Source organism: Anabrus simplex, chromosome 2 (assembly GCF_040414725.1).
Source record: "Anabrus simplex isolate iqAnaSimp1 chromosome 2, ASM4041472v1, whole genome shotgun sequence".
NCBI lineage: Eukaryota > Metazoa > Arthropoda > Insecta > Orthoptera > Tettigoniidae > Anabrus > Anabrus simplex.
In genome coordinates this window covers 962,521,273-962,545,062 of record NC_090266.1, presented here as the reverse complement: position 1 = coordinate 962,545,062, position 23,790 = coordinate 962,521,273, and the positions used below count along the sequence as shown (strand labels likewise).

At 38.5% G+C, this 23,790-nt stretch overlaps 1 protein-coding gene across 2 annotated transcripts in view; it reads left to right on the top strand.

The window, feature by feature from the left end:
• The first annotated feature begins 4,299 nt into the window (after window positions 1–4,299).
• The window catches only part of LOC136864578 (obg-like ATPase 1), a 481,779-nt gene continuing 462,288 nt past the window's right edge, over window positions 4,300–23,790 (top strand). Inside the window, exons 1-2 of one of the 2 annotated variants that reach the window (XM_067141761.2) lie at window positions 4,349–4,403; window positions 21,935–22,006. The gene's annotated coding sequence lies outside the window, so the exon portion shown is untranslated. Of the gene's footprint in view, window positions 4,404–21,934; window positions 22,007–23,790 lie in introns of both variants that reach the window. The other variant, XM_067141760.2, reaches the window with a different exon arrangement.

Here is a 23,790-nt window from a genome sequence, read left to right as displayed (position 1 = left end):
TTTCTGTGGTCTGTTCATTAAGTTATGAAATTCAATAAAATACACACATTCTTTACATTATTTTGCACCATTTTCATGAACATATTAGTCCACATTTTACTCCAAATTTTGAAAATATTAATTTTTGTATGTGCATATTTAGCCGTTTTTAATAATAATGATAATAATAATAATAATAATAATAATAATAATAATAATAATAATAATAATAATAATGTTATTTGCTTTACGTCCCACTAACTACTTTTACGGTCTTCGGAGACGCCGATGTGCCGGAATTTAGTCCCGCAGGAGTTCTTTTACGTGCCAGTAAATCTACTGACACGAGGCTGTCGTATTTGAGCACCTTCAAATACCACCGGACTGAGCCAGGATCGAACCTGCCAAGTTTGGGTTAGAAGGCCAGTGCCTTAACCGTCTGAGCCACTCAGCCCGGCGGTTTAGCCGTTTTTATTATATATACTGTATATATATAGCATAGCCCTGAATAGCAATTACAGTACCACGGCCGGCGAACGGATGGTTAGATGATTTAATGACAGTGGAACAAAGCATGAAAAATGAGAATTTGAATCCCGACCACGGTAATAATCCAATGCACAGCATAAAACGTCTGATCTAAAGGAGATAGTTTAGTAATATAAAGGCTGTCTTATTCTTCTTATTCTTCTATTGCTACGACTACTTTCTTATTATTATTATTTCCGTTTCTGTTGTGTGGTGGTTAGTGTGATTTGCTGCCACCCCCGGAGGCCCGGATTCGATTCACGGCTCTGCCACGAAATTTGGAAAGTGGTACGATGGCTGGAACGGGGTACACTCAGTCTCGGGAGGTCAACTGAGTAGAGGTGGGTTCGATTCCCACCTCAGCCATCCTCGAGGTGGTTTTCCGTGGTTTTCCACTTCTCCTCCAGGCAAATGCTGGGATGCTAGGCCTACTTAACATAGGCCATGGCCGCTTCCTTCCCTCTTCCTTGTCTGTCCCTTCCAATCTTCCAGTCTCTGGCAAGACCTGTGTTCAGTATAGCAGGTGAGGTCGCCTGGGCAGGGTACTGGTCCTCCTTCCCAGTTCCATCCCCCAGACCCAAAGTCTCACGCTCCAGGACACTGCCCTTGAGGCGGTAGAGGTTGGATCCCTCCCCGAGTCCGAGAGATAAACCAACCTTGGACGGTAAAAGGATTCAGAAAGAAAATATTATTATTATTATTATTATTATTATTATTATTATTATTATCATTATTATTATTATTATTATTATTATTATTATTATCATTATTATTATTATTATTATTATTATTATTATTATTATTATTATTATTCATGAAGAGATCGGTTTCAAATACCGACAAAGAAGACGTACTGTAATTGCAATCTGCACAAAAAATCTGTCTGCAGAATACAAGGAGAAATATGGACACAGTCTTGAAGGAGTGCGTGATGCAAAATAAGTAAATCCATAACAAAAGTAACGGAATGCTTTTGAATGAAGTACCGGTAAGGTGTTGCACGGAATGTTAGATTAGGAAATGCAGTCTTGAAGGAAGTAGATGCATAGTGTTACTTGGGTAGCAGAATAACGAAAGATGGTAGAAGTGAAGAGGACATCAAATGCAGATTATTGTAAACCAGGAAAGCCTTTCTTAAGTTACAAATAATACTGGTTCCAATGTTATTGGTTTTACGTTCCACTAACTATTGTTACGGTTTCCGGAGACGATGGAGTGACGGAATTTTCTCCTGCAGTTCTTTTACGTGCCGATTAATTTACCTACACGATGCTGATGTATCTGAGCATCTTTAAATACCACCGGACTGAGCCGGAATCGAACCTGCCAAGTTGAGATCAGAAGTCCAGTGCTACCGAGCTCGATAGCTGCAGTCGCTTAAGTGCGCCCAGTATACAGTATTCGGGAGATAGTGGGTTCGAACCCCACTGTCGGCAGCCCTGAAGATGGTTTTCCGTGGTTTCCCATTTTCACACCAAGCAAATGCTGGGGCTGAACCCCAATTAAGGCCACGGCCGCTTCCTTCCCATTCCTAGCCCTTTCCTGTCCCATCGTCGCCATAAGACTTATCTGTGTCGGTGCGACGTAAAGCAACTTGCAACAACAGTCCAGTGCTATACTGTATCATCTGAGCTACTCAGCCTGGCTTTAAGACAAATTCCTCACTTCAAACATGGATGGTTTGAAGACTTTTTGTGTAGTGTGGTATTGTTTGGAAGCTAAACTGACAATAACTGGCGCAGAAAGAAAGAAAAATAAAATAGAATACTCTTTTGAAATGTGCCGTTACAAATATTATCGGCACACTTTATCTTGGTGCATTTGTGTACGGGGGTGAGGAGTAAGGAGGGAGCTGTCCCGGTTCCGGAAGTGCTGCCAACGGAATGAAAATGAAATCTGAATTGAATCGAGAATATGATCGATCGATATGAAGTTTCTAAACCGTTATCATCTTAAGCCAACAACTGTGTCACATACACATTATAAACCAGTATATAACATTTCTCGATGTGAATCTTGTTCCTAGCATGAATTCTATAGTTTGGCTTTGCTGTGTAAACAACAACAGTACTAGTACGTAAAGTGTACGCCAGATGTCGCACAACGATGCTTAAGCGATTCATAGTTTGTGTTTCAAAGGTTGCCAGGACGAATCTCGAAGATTACCGAGGTCGACCGATTCAGCACTAGGGTGTAAATGCATCCAGATAAAGTGTGCCGATAATAGGTAAGTAAACTCGTGTCCTCATCCCGAGGTAGCACAGCTCGTTCCAGGTACACCCCCAATGGGGATGAGTTGCAGGTACTATTTTAACCACATAGCAGCTCTCCTGCCATTCTTAAATTTCTGGCAGTACCGGGAATCGAATCCGGACCTCCGAGGACGACAGCTTATAATTCTAACCTTTTACGGTACGGAGGGAGATACGTTCCTCGGAGCACAAATGAACACATATTGAATGGAGCTGGTGAGAGGAGAACGATTTGGTGATTTTTGACCGGAAGAAGGGATAGGGTCCGCCTCTGTGGTGTAGTGGTTAGTGTGATTAGTGGTACGAGGGCTGGAACGGGGTCCACTCAGCCTCGGGAGGTCAACTGAGTAGAGGTGGGTTCGATTCCCACCTCAGCCATCCTGGAAGTGGTTTTCCGTGGTTTCCCACTTCTGCTCCAGGCATATGCTGAGATGGTACCTAACTTAAGGCCACGGCCGCTTCCTTCCCTCTCCCTTGTCTATCCCTTCCACTCTTCCCATCCCCCACCGAGGCCCCTGTTCAGCATAGCAGGTGAGGCCGCCTGGGCGAGGTACTGGTAATTCTCCCCAGTTGTATCCCCCGACCCAATGTCTCACGCTCCAGGACACTGACCTTGAGATGGTAGAGGTGGGTTCCCTCGCTGAGTCCGAGGGAAAAACCAACACTGGAGCGTAAGCAGATTAAGAAAGAAAGAAATAAAGAAAGGAAGAAAGAAAGAAAGAAAAGAAAGAAGGGATAGGTTGATGGGACATCTTGAGACACCAACGACCGGTTTAAGGAAAAGTTTAGGTGATAAGAACGGTAAAGGTATCCAAGGTGTGAATATGGCATACAGATTAGTGTAGATGTGGGGTGTATTAGCAGTTTCGTAGAAATGATAAGACCGGGCGAGTTGGCCATACGACTGTGCAGCTGTGAGCTTGCATCCGGGAGATAGTGGGTTCGAACCCCACTGTCGGCAGCCCTGAAGATGGTTTTCCGTGGTCTCACATTTTCACACCAGGTACATGCTGGGGCTGTACCTTAATTAAGGTCACGGTGTCGTTGCGACGTAAAGAAACTAGCAAAAAAGAGTGGTAAATGATAAGGTTAGTACGTAGTAGGGGGCGCGGAGTACGGGGGCGCGGATAGCTGCATTAAACCAGTCTATCGAACCCCACTATCGGCAGCCTTGAAAATGGTTTTCCGTGGTTTCCCAATTTCACACCAGGCAAATGCTGGGGCTGTACCTTAATTAAGGCCACGGCCGCTTCCTTCCCACTCCTAGCCCTTCCTTGTCCCATCGTCGCCGTAAGATCTATCTGTGTCGGAGCGAAGTAAAGCAACTAGAAAAAAAAAACCAGTGTATGGACTGACGACTTCGATAGATCACTTACTAATGTTAAGATTAGAGGCTGGACCAAACTTTACAAAAGGGCGAATGAGAGAATGAGTTTTTTTTTATTTTTTTATTTTTTTTATAGACTAACAATTTCTCATACTACCATTATGGAAGCGAAATTTCTCATATGGGCCTCGTCCGGAACCTAGCTGACGTAGTTCCGGTTCAGGTTGAATCTCACCAGCTGGTCTGTGTATAATTGTGCATGTATAACCACGTTGTCTGTGTTAATCGAATTCACGCACCCTGCACCAATATTTTAAGTAAGCCAATGATAATAAATCTATACAAAAGTATTTTTCACACACATCCATGCACGTCTGTTTACCTCATTTCCTCCTATGTTGTTATTATCGTCGTATAATTAAGAATAAGAGGCCGGTTGTTAAATTATGAAATGTTCAGCTAATTGAGAATTTCTTTTATGAAGAAAATATTCCTTTGCCACTCAGTATTGGATAAAAGATGTGTTAAATATAATGTTCATGGTGTATACACTGACTTGTTAAGATTGCCCCATGAAGAACTTATAAAACGTGTTGCTTTTTCCCTTCGTATTTGAGGTTAGGTTCGGGCAGTGCTCTCCTGGAACAGCATTTTTTTCGGAGATAAATGTGGTTTATTGACGTGACATGGAGGGCATTATGTTAAACTAGTTGATTAGGTATCCAGTAATATGTAATTTAGCTCTGTTATTGTTTTAATGAGCATTCCATGAAGTATGATGACTTACTTCTGTAGGCCTAAATCAGGTTACCTCTTGCTATCAAACGTAAGCTTGTACTTTACACTACAGGTTTCTCATACGAAGATATTGAAGATAGTTAATCAGTGAACGTTGCATTAAAAATTATATAAAGCACGCTGTTGAAATGAAATAAGAATTTTGAATATTCTTCAAGTCTCTTCCCAGCAAACACAATGTTGTGTGACAAGGATCTCTTAACTAGTTCCTCAATTTGCTGTTCAGACTCCAGATAATACTTCTCGTATATTGTATGAGAAACCAACTTACGTTAAATTTTTTGTTGGGGGAAGAATTTAAAGAAATAAATATCAAAGAAGTTTTATCCAGGAATTGCTCATTATGATGCAATTTCCATTACAGTCTAGTTTTTGTTCAATATCTTCTGTGTTCTGTTTATCATGCATTATTTCAATTTGATGTTTAATGTGATGTCATGTCTTGAAATGTAGACTGGGACCAAGAAGAAATATTCTTGACCAGTGTTCTAATCAAATGTATTCTAAACCTTAATTTGAACTTATAATTGAAAAACGTTGATTTCATTGTGTTACTGTATATTAGTTAGAGTGTATAGAACATGTATAGGCCCAATTTCCCTCCCAATAATTCATTGAATAATAAGGGTAAGATGTACAAGTAAATATAAATCATTGTAAAAATGCCCAGTATGATTGAGATCTGGCTTTATGCTATGTAGATTTTGATTTGCAATATGTCAAATTGGGAGGAATGTCTGTTATGTGTATCAGCCCGAGAGATTTGGTTAGTTGAGCTTTCTAAGTCTGCATTATCAGTGGTAGGTTTGATCTAGAGTTTGGGTAACTTCATCTTGAGAATTGCTGTTGTAGAGGCTATAGGCCTATACTGCCCTGTGATGTAAAGATACCTGTTGTTGTTTCACAGTTTGAATGTGCAGGAATAATTTGTAGTTTTTATGGAACGATATTGCGTATAGTTAGTTACATTTTCTTTGGGAATGGTCATGTGGTTAGGGGCGCGCAGCTGTGAGCTTGCATTCCGGAGATGGTGGGTTCGAACCCCAATGTTGGAAGCCCTGAAGATTGTTTTCTGCAGTTTCCCATTTATACACTGGGCAAATGCTGGGGCTGTACCTTAATTAAGGCCATGGCTGCTTCCTTCACACTTCTAGCCCTTTCCATCGTCGCCGTAAGACCTATCTGTGTTGGTGTGATGTAAAGCCATTTGGAAAACAAAAAAACCCCTCTTTTTTGGAAATAAAATGCAGGTAATAAATTCTGTTCTTGGCATTTAACTTCTTTTAAAAGTTTTAAGAGGAATAAATATGAAAAAAGATACGTGAATAAATTGTATTTTGACATTAGTAACAATAGACGTATTATCTTTTCACATGACATCCTTGATGATCATTCACATTATTAGTATGTACTAAGAACGTTTAATACTTTGGCCTACATATTTTTAAATATAAATCCATGATATGTGTATATGGCAGGAGTTATCTTACGATGAATGTTTCTTTTTAAAAATGGAAATATAACACATTACCTACATATATGTTTATTTTTATATAACTTAACATTTTCATAACAATAAGGTCAGATATAAGAGAAGACACTTTTATGAGTGGAATGCTTGGAAAGAGAGCAGAGGAAGAAGGGTTTGGCTAAGAAAATACATATTTTTTATGGTATGAGCAATCTAGACCTGGATGTCAACTTACTTAAATTCTGTCTCTATTGCATTTCTTTAGATCATTAATAATTTTTTGGAACTATGAACCTCATCAGTAGATAAATATACCAGTAAAATCATTTCTTTTAGCTGGTTGCTGTGAGGAGACTGTAATCAATAAATTGTCCAAATCCAATGGTAGTCACCAGATTTAAATGATGGGTCTTGGTGATTGACCATAGTCTTACTCGCAGCTTCACCAATCTTTTACTTCAGACAGCTTGAACTAAAGATGTACTGTACTGCTTTAGGCAGTATACTTGCATTTGTAAATCTAATGTACATTTTGGATTTAAATTTACTGCTTATGTGTTGTGACTTTATATGCAAACTGTGACACTGGATACTACAGGGACATTTTTGAATCTATTCAGGGGATTGTCGCTCGCCTGGTTGGCCGCACCACGAGCATGTCTACCGCTAAGCACTTTGCTGTGATGCGCTTCTCTGGTTCTCCTTTGCAGCCTGCTGAGAGCTTTATCAGCATAAAGTTCAGTTAGTCAAGTGTTGACATGTTTAGTGGTCAGTATGTTGTTCCAATGCCATTTTCATTACGTTAGCGTGGATATATAGGGCCTACATAATATCTTCACAAAGTACAGGAAATTTTGTGAGAAAACATTCTGACTCAGTGCTGGGCGAGTGCTGGCCGCATTATGGCAGAGTGCCTGGCGGGATACGGACTCGCAGTGCAGGAGAACAGGTGAGCGGCAATCCCCTGAATAGATAATAAAACTGTCCCTATATTTAACCTTTAATGTTCCCTATAGCAGCAGCAGTAGAAGTACTAGTTAATTCTAAAAGTAGTACTCTGTATCGCCCACCATTTGTGACAAAACTTGGGAATGTTGTTAAACTATATGTCATCTGGAATCGGTCCATAATTTTATGATTATTCTAGCAATGAAAAAGTATCATTGTACTCTCACATACATATAAATTTTAAAAATGTCTGCATGTGGAAATTCCACTGGTTAGAACTTATGCTTATTTTTTCATTATTTGAGAAAGCTCCTGGATTTTCAATATTAGTTTAGACATGGGGATTTATGGGAGTCTTCTCGATAGCACTTTATGATTGCAGGTTATAAATTTCATTTTTTGTCCGTATTGAAGATCTACATGCGATACATATTATTATAATTTTATTAAATACCACCTATTCAATATATAATAAACTAAGGATGTAAGTCCTTATTAGTTTTTTATGTATTGAATAGGTGGTATTTAATAAAATTATAATAATTTGTAGCACTTTATGAGCCGTGGTGCATGGTAAGAAATGATGTGAACTGATACTGAGACTATGTCAATCTGGGAAATGCAACCATTTTCTGTGTTCCTATTGGCTGGAGCAGTGTGCTATTGCCTCCAATAGAGCTTGCGTCATGTATAGCCACAGGGATGCCACATTCTTTGAAACTGAAAAAACCACAAAGTTTGAAAGTGTCATGGCTTGTACTGAATGTATCTGTGACATGAATATATTGTATTATTGAACGGTTTCAATATTAAGCACAGAAGGCATGAAATTCACTGATTTTCTAGCCAGAACAGTGGTCTTCTTACTAACTGACCAATGTCTTGTCACTAGCCACACATAAGTTAGCAGCCTTGTACAGTGCGTTACAACGTCAATTGAGCTGTGCAATTTTGGATTCCTAACCTCTGTTTTGCACCTCCATTATGAAGTTTTACCATAATTTTTTCCTGGCCTTTATCTGAATTTTTCAGGTTGGCACTTGATGTGGATCTAGCCCATTTTTCAGGCCAGATGCCTTTTGTGACACAAACTGTATATGGAGGGATGTATCGCTATTGTATGCTTCTGTGGGGTTTGTTAGTGTGGTGTGTTATATGTAGATGAAGATAAATTTATTAAAATAAACACAAATATATAGTCCCCAAACTAGAATTCACCATACACATTTAAAATTTCTGGCCTGGCTGGGAATGGAATCTGGAGTGCTGTGAAACAAAAATCAGTATGCTGACCATTCAGTCAAGAAGCTGGCTGGGGTTTTATAGAAATATGAAAAGTTAATGATGTGTGGTTCATTTGATGCCAATTCTGGGTTGGGAGAATTTAGTGTAGCTTTTTTTTTTAGTGGTTGACTCAGCGACAGAGCAGTGTGTCTGATTTATTTTAGTTGGCCAAATATTTGTATTGTGATAGAAACATTTGATTTAGTAGGCCTAATTAAACTCTGACATTATGTTGTATGAGCAGTTATGTACTTTGCTGTGTTAGTAAATGTGTGTCTGTGCATTTTATATTTTTAATTTAGGTCAGAAATGCTGAAAGAAATATCTGCTGATCTTAAAGTTTAATTCTAATTTTCATGTATAGTTATTACACATATTTTTCTAGACATTCTTCAGATATGCTTAAAATAAAACACTGAGCGAGTGGCTTCGCGGTTTGGGTCACATAGCTGTCGGCTTGCATTTGGGAAATAGTGTGTTCGAACCCCACCGTTGGCATCCCTGAAGAATGTTTCCCATTTTTCCCATTTTCATACCAGTTAAATGGTGGGGCTGTACGTTAATTAAGGCCATGGTCGCTTCCTTCCCACTTCTAGCCCTTTCCTGTCCCATTGTCACCAGAAGACGTCAGTGCATCGTATAGTAAATTTGAATAAAATAACACATCTTTCGCTGTCTCCATTCTATCGTTATGCAGCGTTTTCGTATCAGCATCAAGCTCTTCCACAAAGATGATTTTTAACAGTCTGCCATTTTTAAGATGTATCTATATTCTTATGATGTTCCCCAAATTACTTTCAGTATGTTTTATACGAAACATCATGTGTTTACTGCATTGAACAGACATTTTAACATATCAATGAACGGGACATGAAATTTATCATATTTTGAATTGCAGTGCATAATTGTGTAACTTTTTAAATATATAAATGTTCCATAGTTGATGATGGTTCAGTGGACTGAAACATGTCCTATGTGAATAATTTTTGACAAGTGTGTCAATTTTCAATTGTAACATACTGTAGTACTAACCAGGTGGACAAATCAAATTATAATAATTATATTATGTATACTTCTGTTTTAAACAAATAATAATTTGACATTGTGTCTGATCGCATACTTCAATTAATCTATGTCCATTGCCGTTTAATGTTTCTTCACCAAATTTCACAACCATATTATTATTATTCAATCAAGACCCAGCTCTAATGTTCAAACCCAGTACAAATACAGAGGTTTGCAAATTATTAGACTCAATGGAAAAGATAAAAAATAAAATTCCCTCATTGTAAGATTTTGCTTTCACTTGTCTTTCTAATTTCTACCATGGAAATCCCTGTTCTTGAGTCAAATACTAATCCGACTGACTAAAATTTTTGAAATCCTGTATTTTTCATAATTTTTGAAATTTAATGTTGAGATTATATCTTTCTGTTTGGTCTGTTGACAATTGTACAAAATCAGTTTCCAAGAGTTTGGATAGTAAATAGTACAAAGCCCAGTGAATCATCAGCGCTCAAGTAACACGTAAAAGAGCCCTGCTAGAGCACAAAAAGATTTACGTTCATTTTTTTTGCTAGTGGCTTTCCGTTGCACCGACACAGATAGGTCTTATGGCGACGATGGGATAGGAAGGCCTAGGAATGGGAAGGAAGCAGCCGTGGCCTTAATTAAGGTACAGCCCCAGCATTCGCCTGGTGTGAAAATGGGAAACCACGGAAAACCATCATCAGTGCTGCCGACAGTGGGATTCGAACCTACTATCTCTTGGATGCAAGCTCACAGCCGCGCGCCTCTAACTGCACGGCCAACTCACCCGGTACGTTCATTTTTATGGCCAGGCGGTAATGAGTAATGCGACAACGGAATAATAAAAAAAATGTGTTGAGTCTAATAAAATTTACATCTCTGTAATTCATGGTGGGAAGAATTTGCCTCGATAATATCTCTGAGTCCAAATTATCAGCAATGGCAGCATCCTCATGAGAAGCATACATTGCTATTACAAACACTTCGCTACCAAACCTTTCAGTCACCAACTTCAAGAACCTGTCATTAATCACCTCCCATTTCCTTATTCTTCCCTTCCATCTATTCTTGACCAATATGGCCACTCCAACTTTAGCCCGTGTACTCTTGTCAACACGACGCCATACATGCTGGTATTTGCCATGGTTTTCATTTCCTCTACCTTTTTTTCTTCATCTCTGTCAGAACTAGAATATCTGCTTGCTGTTTCTCAGCCTCTGATATCACTTTCTGGAATTTATTGCTTAGGCTCTGTATGTTGTACGTTCCAATTTGAATAGTCTTTTTTTTTGAAGCCATTGTCATTTTCTATGAGATCCACCAGTTTCTTTCATTCTGGGATACATAACAGTTCCTTTCAAACTGTATATGTTTTGGCCTGTAGCAGAGCCCCCAGCCTGGAGGACCAGGGGACATTTTTTCAGGCATACCCTCACCCTAGAGGGACTGCCCTAATTGCTGCTGTGAGATCCCTCTTCCCAGTTTAGTTGCTACGTTGTCTTGTTCCTCACCATCAACCTTTCCGGCAAGGGAGGCGCTACGGTAGCAGATGGTTGAGGCGCTGGCCTTCTGACCCTAACTTGGCCGGTTCGAACCTGGCTCAGTCTGGTGGTATTTGAAAGTGCTCAAATACGTCAGCCTTGTGTCGGTAGTTTTACTGGCACATAAAAGAACTCCTGCGGGAGTAAATTTCAGCACATCGGCGTCTATGAAAACCGTAAAAGTAGTTAGTGGAACGTAAAGCAAAATAACATTAATCTGCAGTAGCTAAGCTACCACTGGCATAGGTTGGTGGATCTTTAAAACACTCAAGTACCACCAACCATGTCAAGGTCGTGCAGTTCTAATTTGTTTAATTTTACTGTAATCAAAATATAATTCACCTCCCATTTAGATACAAACTGCGTGGATACCTACGAAAAACATTGTCTATAGATTCAGTTTTTTTTTTTTTTTTTTTGGAGTTACTGTTTAAATTGTGTAAAAATTTCATGCCTCACTGATACAGGATAGTCATAAATCAGAGTTACAGACATGAAACAGTTCATTAAAAATTCATAAATGCATGGTAACTAAAGCAGTTCACAACTTCCATTTTTGTTTGTAGTCATTTTGGACTTCATTTGAAAACCAGCAAGCTAAGAACATTTTGAACGTGATCTTTACACCCTGTGTAGCAGAGTGCTGGTCTTCTGAAGTCAAGGGCGCTGGGATGAATAGCTCAGACAGTAGAGTGCTGGCCTTCTGATCTCAAGTTGGTGGGTTCGATACCAGCTTGGATGGTATTTGAAGGTGCTGAGACGTCAGCCTTGTTTCAGTAGATTTACTGCTATATAAAATAATTTGTGCAGGACAAATTTACACAGCACCTCGGCTTCTAGAAAAACTGTTAAAGTAGTTAGTGGGAGGTAAAACCAGTAATATTATTATTGTTATAATAATAATAATAATAATAATAATAATAATAATAATAATAATAATAATAATAATAATAATAATAATAATTTCAGGTGGCATAATTAACAGAGAACACTTTTGTATTAAAATACTGAGCATTTCATTTTCATTTCAAAGTTACATGACACACACATTTTTTGTATTTAATGTCCCAGAAGCAGTAGAAACCAATGTTGTGTTGTCATACATTGTTACTGTACCAACCTGCAATTTATGAAATAAAAATTGAAGATACTACAAAAAGAAGTGAGAAGGTTAACATTTTGCAATTTGGTCATAAATATCAGATGACTAGAACATGATTTTCTTCAGGCAAGTTACTACATGGTAAGAAATACAAAGCCACTAGTGTGAAAGTCTGGGATATTTGTAGTCGTCAAATCTTAAACCAGGAAGGAAATTTGTCTTAGATATTCCTGAAACTGTGAAGAATACATACTGTAATTTTAAAGCTCTATTCAAAAGCAGAAGGAACTTTTCAAACTTGGTACACCACAAATGTACTTCGTTATTTCAACTGTGTGGCACTTCTTTACCGTATCTCCTTGTAACAGGTTGTATGGTCACCTTGAAGAATTACGAAGAGACCAGCGGCTAGGATAAGTTACCAACACACAACAACCGATTACAACTCGTAGAGAGTTCTTACACTGGGTGAAGGACTATAAATAAATAAAATGTAGGGAGTCTGTACATTAATTTCTTTTGCAATATTTCCTGGTGTTCATGTATTTCATGTCACCTCAGGAAAATATCAGTGTTATTTCTTTAGCTTTTGTGTCTGTTCTATTATGGTGGGTACACTGCTGGTAATATTTTACCAAGCGAGTTAGCCATGCATTTAGGGTTGCGTAGTTGTCAGATTGCCTTCGAGAGATAGTGGGTTTGAATCCCACTGTTGGCAGCCCTGAATGTGGTTTTCTGTGGTTTCCCATTTTCTCACCAGGCAAATGCTAGGGCTTTACTTTCATTAAGGCCACGGTAGCTTCCCCCCCACTCCTAGCCCTTTCCTATCCCATCGTCTCCATAGGACCAGTCTGTGTCGGAGCGTCATAAAATAAATTGTAAAAATATATACATTGACCAAACTTCATATTTAGAGTCTTCCCACCGAGCTCGATAGCTGCAGTCGCTTAAGTGCGGCCAGTATCCAGTATTCGGGAGATAGTAGGTTCGAACCCCACTGTCGGCAGCCCTGAAAATGATATTCCGTGGTTTCCCATTTTCACACCAGGCAAATGCTGGGGCTGTACCTTAATTAAAGCCACGGCCGCTTCCTTCCCATTCCTAGTCCTTCCCTGTCCTATCGTCGCCATAAGACCTCTTTGTGTCGGTACGACGTAAAGCAAAAAAAAAAAAAAAAAAGAGTCTTCCCATCCAGGAGCAAGTTTGAAGATAGGTGTGATTTCATGACCTCTGAATGGATTGGGGGTTTATGGGGAGTCCAAAATATTTATTTAACATTATATAGTGTTAATAGTAATGTTAATTGCTTTACATCCCACTAACTAATTTTGTTACAGTTTTTGAGACGAGTTACCCGAATTTAGTGCTGCAGGAGTTCTTTTTTGTGCCAGTGAATTTATTGACATGAGGCTGACATATCTGAGTACCGTCAAATACCACCGGACTTGAGCCAGGATCGAACCTGCCAGGTTGGGGTCAGAAGGCACGCTTTTCTCTTATTCTTGAAGTAGTAAAAATTAATGTTTTCTGTTGGACTATGTTCTGCCGCAAGTGACTGCTTCCTCAACTCTTTGCTTAGTCTACTAGTTGGCATGACAATGCTTCGGCCAGTCTGCAGCTGCTTAGTCATATGCTGCCAAGGTGGAGTCATCTGACGCAGTGACCGTTATCGTTCGTATAAATCTATGGTTCTTTCTTGGCTAGAGGGAATACCCTATTTATGTATCAGAAAACAGACACAAAATGTTGTTTATCAGGGGTTTTTACAATGAGCATACTGTTCTCCCCTCTTCAACACTTACACTGGATGCCCTTAAATTGAAATAGATTTCATCTGATTTGTGTTGAAATACTGACTGCTGTTTCCTGTTGATGACTATGAAATTTCTATATGTGTATTGGGAAGACATTGTGGAGAACTAGAAATTAACGTACAGATGACTTTAGGGAAAGCTAGACAAGTACTTCGAGTTTAAGTATTTTCATTCTTTTGTACCTGAGACAAGGAATGTCTTATTAGTGAAATTTTCTGTGTAATCATTCAGTAACATCCGAATCACCAATACATTCATTTCCTGAGCATATACTAAGTGGTACTGATGGTTGTTTTCCAAGGTGGCAGACCTGCAGGATTATTGGCTCCAAGTGTTGACATTTATCATTGAACAAGTTATATTCCACTCTCAGATATTTTACTCTTGTTCACAGTGCCTTCCCAAAGAGAGATTGAATTTAATTGTACCAGGCAAATGCTGGGGCAGTACCTTAATTAAGGCCATGGCCACTTCCTTCTTACTCGTAGCCCTTTCCTATCCCATTGTCACCATAAAACCTACCTGTATCGCTGCAACAAAAAATAAAATAACTGTGTGATATATTTCTGAACAAATTAGGCATATTAGTCTTAGATGGTTACATGTACAGCTTTTTAAGCAAAACTAGGACTGTACTCATTTTGCTTCAGAGCAAATGTAAGATAAAAATTGTATTAGAAAGGGATCCTAGTTGGTAATATTTTTAGAAAACCATTGCGAGAATAAATTCTCCATTTTAATGTTTGCAATCCAACTCGTGTTGAGTGGTCAACACAGTGCCCTTCAATTCAGAGGGTTCCGGATTTGATTCCTGACCAAGGTGGGGATTTGATTAGCATCTGGTTGGTTATTCCTGCTCGAGGACTGGATATTTGTCATCATAAAAACCTTCTCTTCTACACACATCATCACTGAATCGTTGAATTCATTCGTTCACACAGGGTCAGTGTCAGGAAGTGCTTTTGGCTATGAAACTGGGCTTACTTCCACATGTTGTCCTCATCCCATTAAATTAAATTTGGGGATAACTCGACTTAGATGTGCATGTGTAACAAAGAAAGAAGAATGTTTGTCATGTCATCTTTGTCATGTTTTGACCAAATGAAAAGCATAAATTATTATTCATACTCTTTAAGTAGCCAATTCTAAAAGTTATGCATCTTAACAAACATGACAGATAAAATTTTTATGTAGGCAATTTATTTTATGTGTTCTTCCATTCTACCATGTTCCATGAAAATCTGAGATTGTCATGTTGAAAAATTATTTTCTTGCCTTTTTTCTTTTTTTGATGATATGGCATGGAAATACATGCCTATATTACTCATAAGATGTTGCCAGATGTGCAAAACTAAGAGAGTTTACAATAACTAAGAATTTCTGGAGCTTTCAAAATACCTGGTGATGAATTTGCTTGCGGTTACATGCCATTTCTTTTCTTCAACATTACAGAATATAACTGAATAGTGTCGGGCTTAATGGCTCAGATGGTTTGAGGAGCCGGCCTTCTGACGCCAACCTGGCAGGTTTGATCCTGTCTCAGTCCGGTGGTATTTGAAGCTGCTCATATATGTCAGCCTCATGTGGTAGACTTACTGGCACGTAAAGGAACTCCAGTGGGACTAAATTCAGGCACCTCAGCATCTCCAAATACCGTAAAAGTAGTAATAATAATAATAATAATAATAATGTTATTTGCTTTACATCCCATTAACTATGTTTATGGTTTTCGGAGACTCTGGCCTGTCAGAATTTTGTCCCGCAGAAGTTCTTTTATGTGCCAGTAAATCTTCAAATTACCTACCGGTGGGTTTAAGTAGCCTACACAGTGACCTCCACGGTATGCTTTAGCCATGCATCTTGGTGGGTGTGCTAAGTACCAACTGATGAGCCCAAATTAGCACACGGGGGCGAAACTCTGGCAAACAGGAAGTAGTTAGGTGGAAAATTTATAATGTCAAATAACGGACCATTATATTGGTATTATAAGTGGTATGTTCCAAGCTGTCAGCGGAGAGACGGCGTGGAATGACATTAGTAGAAGTAAAAGTTTGAATGGTGTCTTTAAAACTAGGAAAGATCACAATATGAAGATAAAGTTGGAATTCAGGAGGACAAATTGGGGAAAATATTCATTTATAAGAAGGGGAGTTAGGGATTGGAATAATTTACCAAGGGAGATGTTCAATTCTTTGAAATCATTCAAGAAAAGGCTACGAAAACAACAGATAGGGAATCTGCCACCTGGGCGACTGTCCTAAATGCAGATCAGTATTGATTGATTGATTGATTGATTGATTGATTGATAATAACCATCCCTTGCTGCCACTCACAACAATCAACAAGGCTTTTGAAGTAATTAGCCAGTTCTGAGAACCCAGTAGTCAGCGAAGATGCGATAACGAAGATATCCTTCCTATCTAAACTCTAAATACTGAAGTTTCGCTCGTGTTTATAACTCTTGGCAGTCTGTGTAGCTAAGTAGGCTTGCGATGGACGGTTGAATTGTAAATAGGTTAGTAAATTATTTGGTCCTAGGTACAAGATTATTCCTTAATATTGTGATGGTCAGTGCGATTTGGTTTCTATAATTGGGATATACCTTTCTTGTGTGTGTGTGTGTGTGTGTTTGTAGCATATAAGTGTATTATTTTAGTTCCTTTGGATTTGAAAACTAAATTATGTATTTATTATTATTATTATTATAATTATTATTGTCGTTGCATCGTTGTTGTTCATTGTAATAATATATAACCCTCTACTATGAAATAAACTAGCAACTTTCCTTATCAGGAAATGAGGGGCCCATGGGGGGTGCTTCTTAGCACCGCTACTGGGTGTAGACTCATTTACCTAGGCATTTCTAGCTGCAGTATTTTGCCAGTTATTTAATCATTTCCGTGTATAATAGTATTGAGTCAAAGCAAACTAATTTCTGCTCTCCTCTTGCTTACAAATCAATCGTAGCTGTTTCACCATTCCAAATTAATGTGGATCTTTGTCATGCTTTGACCAACTGAAAAGCATACATTTTTATTTGTAGGCAACTCTAAATGTTGTGCTTCTTAACAAACCATCTCCCTGATTGAGCATATGTGGTACTGGATAGAACAGCACATCAACAATTTTCCAAGCATGTGGTACCGATTGAGTGGGTCATGCAGCTGTCAGCTTTCATTCAGATGGTGGGTTCGAACCCCAGTGTTGGCAGTCCTGAAGATGGGTTTCTCATTTTCACACCAGGCAAAGGTTGGGACTGTACCTTAATTAAGGCCACTTTTTTCCCAACATCACCATAAGATCTATCTCTGGCAATGAAACATAAAACAAATTATAAAAGGAAAAAACAAGCACCTGGTATGACTCTCACTCTGTTGGCTGTCCAACTTGAATGCACGTGGAATTCTGCTCCTTAATAGTAAGCTTGGCATCTTAACAACAGTGCATGCCAGAATGTAGGCATACATAACAGGTCATGAAATCGCTATTTTCAGTATTAATGTTTTTTTCTCTGATAAGAAACTTAGCCCTCTGTGAGGCAAATGTAATAACATCTTACATTCATGTTGATACTCTCTGACCAGAATCTCCTGCTATGGTAATAGAGGATCTGTGCAGCCACTGACTCTGCACAGAGTGTCAACTGGTGGGAAGTATCCTGATGCCCTAAGGGGGTCAACTGCTTCAGGAGGGTGGTGGGTCGTCAGTGGAGGAAATATGACTGAAACCCACCAGATAGTGTCTGACCCAGAGTGGGTGATTGAACAACAACTTGCCTAACAAGCATGATATTTTAAATGCCAAAATCCTTCCACAGATTCCAGTAATGACTTCGAATTTTCAAACTAAACTCAGTATCGCTCACTGATTATGAATCAGTCTGCCTAAAGGATTCTGGGGGAGGCAAAAATTTGATGAGTAAGAATAAAGAAATACATCAGAACAATGAGACTAAATGAAGACTGTCAGAGACTGGAACAAGAACTGAAAACCATCAAGTGTCACATCCTGGGAATCTGAAAAATGCAAATGGTAAGAGAACAGGCCAAGATCCTACCATTGGGTCTTGCCATCCAGTAAAATAATGGGGATACTTCCGCACATGGAGTTGCTATCTTAATAAATGAAAACATCAGGAACTTGATATACAAGGTGCTCTGCTTATCCTGCAGAGTTATGTTTTACTCAAACTGAATAACAAGTTCTTTGTACAAGTCATCTGTTTGTTCACCCCAACCGGCACCTCAGATGATGAAGAGATTGAACAACTATATGAAGGTATCACCAAAGTGTAAGCTTCAGAGAAGGGGCAACGAGAGACTTCAATACAAAAATGGGATGAAAGAAGTATGCAACTGTGGTTCAGGCAGTAGAAATGAAAGGGGTGAATGCATGCTAGACTATCTGGTAGCTGAAAATCTCTCTAGCATGAATACCTTTTTCAAGAAATCAAGTACACATGGAAAACCCCAGATGGTCAGACCTAGAATGAGAGAGAGATTTTATCCCCAGTAACAAAAGGAAATATTGTGAAGATTTGTGCGTGTTTAAACGATTCGACACAGGTAGTGACCATAGGTTATTTCGAGCAACTTTCACATTCAACCTCAGATTTGGATGATCAATATTTACAAAGAAGAACATCCTCTTGAGTCCAAATGAATTAGAGAAACATCAGACATTATTCCAACAAGTTCTTTCTGAGAAATTTTGCCCTGTAGAAAGTTTGCAATCCTTAGGAATAACCAAACTCTCAGAGAAAAATAACATTGAGCATCCACTAAGCTGCAAAGGAAATTTCACCCCAGAAAAAAGCAAGAATAGCAGATGTTGAATCTACACTATCCACCTTATCAAAGACAAGAGAACAATGGGTAGGGTTAGAACAGAATACAAAGTCCTGAACAGGACTGTTTGGAAAGAAGAAAAGATTATGGCATTTCAACAACCATCTGATCACATAGACAGTAGGAGGAAATCAGAACATGAAAATTATAAGATTGTACTCTTCTACAGGAAAACCTTAAATAACAAGAGAGCAGAGGAAGAGTGATTGTTGCACATTGACAGGATGTAACTGTACAAGATGCTTTACAACATTTCTATCATATGCTCTATACCTCAACCATCTGAGGAAGAAAGCCTGGTCCAGGATGATGTGTTTCATCAAATACCAAAAGTAACTATTGCTGAGATTGAGACTGCACTTTGACTGTTAAGAAACAAACAAGTTCATGGTGAAGATTGATAACAAATGAAATGCTGGAACATGGCATAGAAATCTTTCAGAAGCCACAAGATGTATTGAAACCAAGATGATACCGAACATTTGGAAAAATGTCGAAGTGTTACTACTTTTCAAGAAGGGCGATAAAGAATATCTAGAGAACTACTGCCCTATAAGTCTGTTCTCGCATCTTTAGAAGCTTCTGATCAAGATTATAACTAATTGCCACTCTACAGAATAGGACTTAAATCAGAGGAAACCGGTAAACATAACATCAAGATTTTCTAGTCTTTATTGACTGTCATAAAGCTTTCGTTTCAGTGGAAATGTGGGCAATCATAAAGGCCTTTGAAAATATAAAGATGAACTCCAAATACATAAGGCTTTTGAAAGACATCTGTGAGAGGCAATGATGATGGTCAGAGTGGATGAATATTTGATAAATAGCAAGATCCCAGTGGGCAAAATAGTTTAACAAGGAGATGCGATCTCTTCAAAGTTCTTGACCCTTGCCTTGGAAAATGTGTTCAGAACTTTAGATTGGGATAGCAAAAGAATAAAATTGAGTGGCTTGTACCGGAATTGTCTGACAAGTTGGCTGACAATATCATACTTATAAGCCCGGAAGAACTTGAGACCATGACTACCTGAACAAAGATTGGTTTGGAAATGTACTGTACATTGAGGAAACTATAAAATATTAAGTCCCAGAAACCAACATATAGCAACTGGGCATCAAACTATCACAGCTATCAGTGAATACATCTACCTTGATCATAAAATCCAGCTGGGAAAGAACAGCCATATTGCATAATTCCCTTGAAGAATAGAAGCGAGTTGGGCAGTGTTTAGAAAACGTAGATTCATACTGAGCAATGTGAATATCCCAGTAAGTATGAAGATCTTGGTTGTACAATTCATGCATCTTACCAGTTACAACTTACAGCCTAAAAATTATGATCCTGACAAAGGCAAATGCTTTAAAGTCATGACATGTATGATGTGCTATGGAAGGACAAATGCTGGGTTTCAGTCTTTGGGATAAAATTTGATTGGAGGAAATACGAAGAATGCAGGTACCGTAACAGATGTCTTGGAGAAAATTGCTAGTTTGAAATGGCAGTGGGTGGGACACGTGGCTAGACAAGATCTCAATAGATGGACCCTTAGGATTGTTCACTGGAGACCATGGGAATACAGGAAGTGCATAGGAAGACCACAGAAGAGATTGGGGTGATGTAAAGGAGGGAGCAGGTACATAGTGGTACCAGGCTCAAGATTGAACAGACTGGACATTAATAGATGGATGCCTACTGTCAGCAGTAGGTAGATAATGGCTAAGAAGAAGATTCATATCGGTATAAAATGTGTAGATATAATACTACTGTCTCTCTGTCAATTCCTTCAGGGATTTTCTCCAGTTTCCTGTTATCAGTTTTTGCTAGTCTATATACTACCAACATGGTCAGTGGTAGTCGACAGTGTCAATGGCCACACTATATTACGTATCCCCTCAACTCAGATAATTAGGATGAATTTTTGAAACCATGATAATGGGGACATTTCAAAAATATTTATATGTTTATTTTTTTACCATGTTGTCGAGCGTAGTTTAGAATATAGTATTGGAAATATTGATGCATGATAGCAGTCAAAATAATTGGGATCATGGTTAATGATCTGGGATATTATATAAGGATAAAAATCCAAGGTGGTTAACCCGAAATATAAATCTAGGGTCATCTGTATAATAAAATCTGTGTTGAATATTGAATTTTCACGACTGCATTGTAATCGAAACCGACTTTCAACCTATTAGGTCGTGTTACGTACGTTTAGTACGTGTTGACGAGATGTTAAGTACAGAACAAAAATTGCCAACCAGACACCAGTGGGATCCAAACCCATCTCTTCAACACGTACTAAATGTACGTAACACGACCTAATAGGTTGAAAGTCGGTTTTGAAAATCTGTGTTCACTCAGCGAAATCTCTACCCATTAAACAGTAATGAACCGAGCTCAATAGCTGCAGTTGCTTAAGTGCGGCCAGTATCCAGTATTCGGGAGATAGTAGGTTCGAATCCCACTGTCGGCAGCCCTGAAAATGGTTTTCCGTGGTTTCCCATTTTCACACCAGGCAAATGCTGGGGCTGTACCTTAATTAAGGCCATGGCCGCTTCCTTCCCACTCCTAGCCCTTTCCTGTCCCATCGTCGCCGTAAGACCTATCTGTGTCGGTGCGACGTAAAACAACTAGCAAAAAAAAAAAACAGTAATGAAAATCGGTAGGCATTCTACAAGTACACAAATCTACGTATGTCTGTCAATAATATGTATGAGTTGCTGATGAAAATCATTGCCTGGGCAATGACAGTTATTAGCATCATCATCAACAGGACTAGAGTAGAAACTACTACTCCACTCTGCTACTACATCTTTGTTGGGATTGCCTTCTTCAATTTACATTATATGTTTGTAGTAGCTGGATAACCAGTTCATGTTCTATTAATGCATCTTCTGCGTGTGTGTTATTCAGCTTATGAGTAAAGGTAAGTTGTTTCATATTGAATATTTGTGCTTACTTTATTCAGAATGAATCACTTTTTTTAATAATGGATGTTTTGTAATTTCAGATTGGTATTCGTGGTAGTACTTCCACTTTGCCTTAATATTGAAGGGAATTTATTGAGGATTATCCTAAACCTGTAAGTTTTTATTATTTTTTTAAAATTACAAAGGTGTTACATACGTATCTATATTTTTATTTCTTAATGTTCATCCAAGTACTGAGCGAGTGGCTACACGGTTTGGGTCACGTGGCTGTCGTCTTGAATTTGGGAGATTGTGAGTTTGTACTCTAATGTTGGCAGCCCTGAAGATGGTTTTCGATGGTTTCCCATTTTCAAACTAGGCTGTACTGTGGCTGTACCTTATTAAGGTCCCGGTTGGTTCCTTCCCAGTCGTAGCCCTTTCCTATTCCATCATCACCATAAGACCTGTCTGTGTCAGTGGAGTGTAAAATAAATAGTAAATAAATGTTCATCCAAGATATGAAGTAGAAGATAATTACAGAAAGAAATACAATTCAGGAAATTTTAGAACATAAATAGGCTAGAACACATTATTACAAAAGACAAATTTCTTCCTATTCTAGTATTAGGTAACAGTAAGCCTGATATATTCATTATACTGTTGCATTAGTTTTCACGATGTTCAAAATGCATATTTGACAAATGAAATATAGGTGTAACAAAGAATATTTTTGGGCTTATATTAAAAATAATGGTAATTGCAATGCATTCAAATATGGGGATAAAATATTAGATAATGATCAGTTTGTAGCAGAAGGATTTGCACATTTCTTCTGTTCTGTATGTGCTCCAGACACAGTGCGATATGTTTGCCATGCAATCCATGTGCTAATACAAACTGTTTACACATCAGCGCTAGAACCATACAAGAGGGTGAAACGGCGATGAAACTTAAACCAAAGTCATTTGCTAGGCCAGATCAAATTCCAACTTATGTAATTAAAGGTTGAATGGAACATCTTAAATTCCCTTCATTTACAATTTCATTTTCAAGGTGTTAAAATTACCATTCTTATGGAAAGTGTTGAGAGGGTTCCCAGTATTTAAATCAGGAGACCCTTTGCTAATTACAGGCCTGTATCCATATTGTCAGCAGTGATGAAGATATTTGAATTTGTGCTATATTTTAGAATATCGAATCACGTAAGACTTTTAATATCAGAAAAAAGCATGGATTTCTTTTGAAAATCTACAGTTACAAATTTGGTTAATTTCACGCAGTCAGTATCCACAGCTCTAGAGAGCAGCGATCAGATGGATGTTATATTCATGGATTTTGAGACAACTTTTTGACAAAATTAATCATGAGATGCTTTTAAATAAATTAAATGAGTTAGGGTTCTCTCATTCATTGTTATGTTTTTCTCTTCCTACTTATGTATTCTAAAGAATACGTGGTAACATCAGAAGTAATTAAAGGGTCTAGTTTGGGCCCGTTAATATTTCTCACATTTATCAACGATCTACCTGATCGAATTAATTATTCTGCATTAATATTTCTCGCATTTATCAATGATCTACCTGATCGGATGAATTACTCTGATTGCCTGCTATATGCTGATGACTTAAAAGTATTCAAAGCCATTTTAACCATTAGCAACTATGAACATCTCCTGTTAGAAATTTTTTTGCTAGGGGCTTTACGTCGCACCGACACAGATAGGTCTTATGGCGACGATGGGATAGGAAAGGCCTAGGAATTGGAAGGAAGCGGCCGTGGCCTTAATTAAGGTACAGCCCCAGCATTTGCCTGGTGTGAAAATGGGAAACCACGGAAAACCATCTTCAGGGCTGCCGATAGTGGGATTCGAACCTACTATCTCCCGGATGCAAGCTCACAGCCGCGCGCCTCTACGCGCACGGCCAACTCGCCCGGTCCTGTTAGAAATAACATAAAG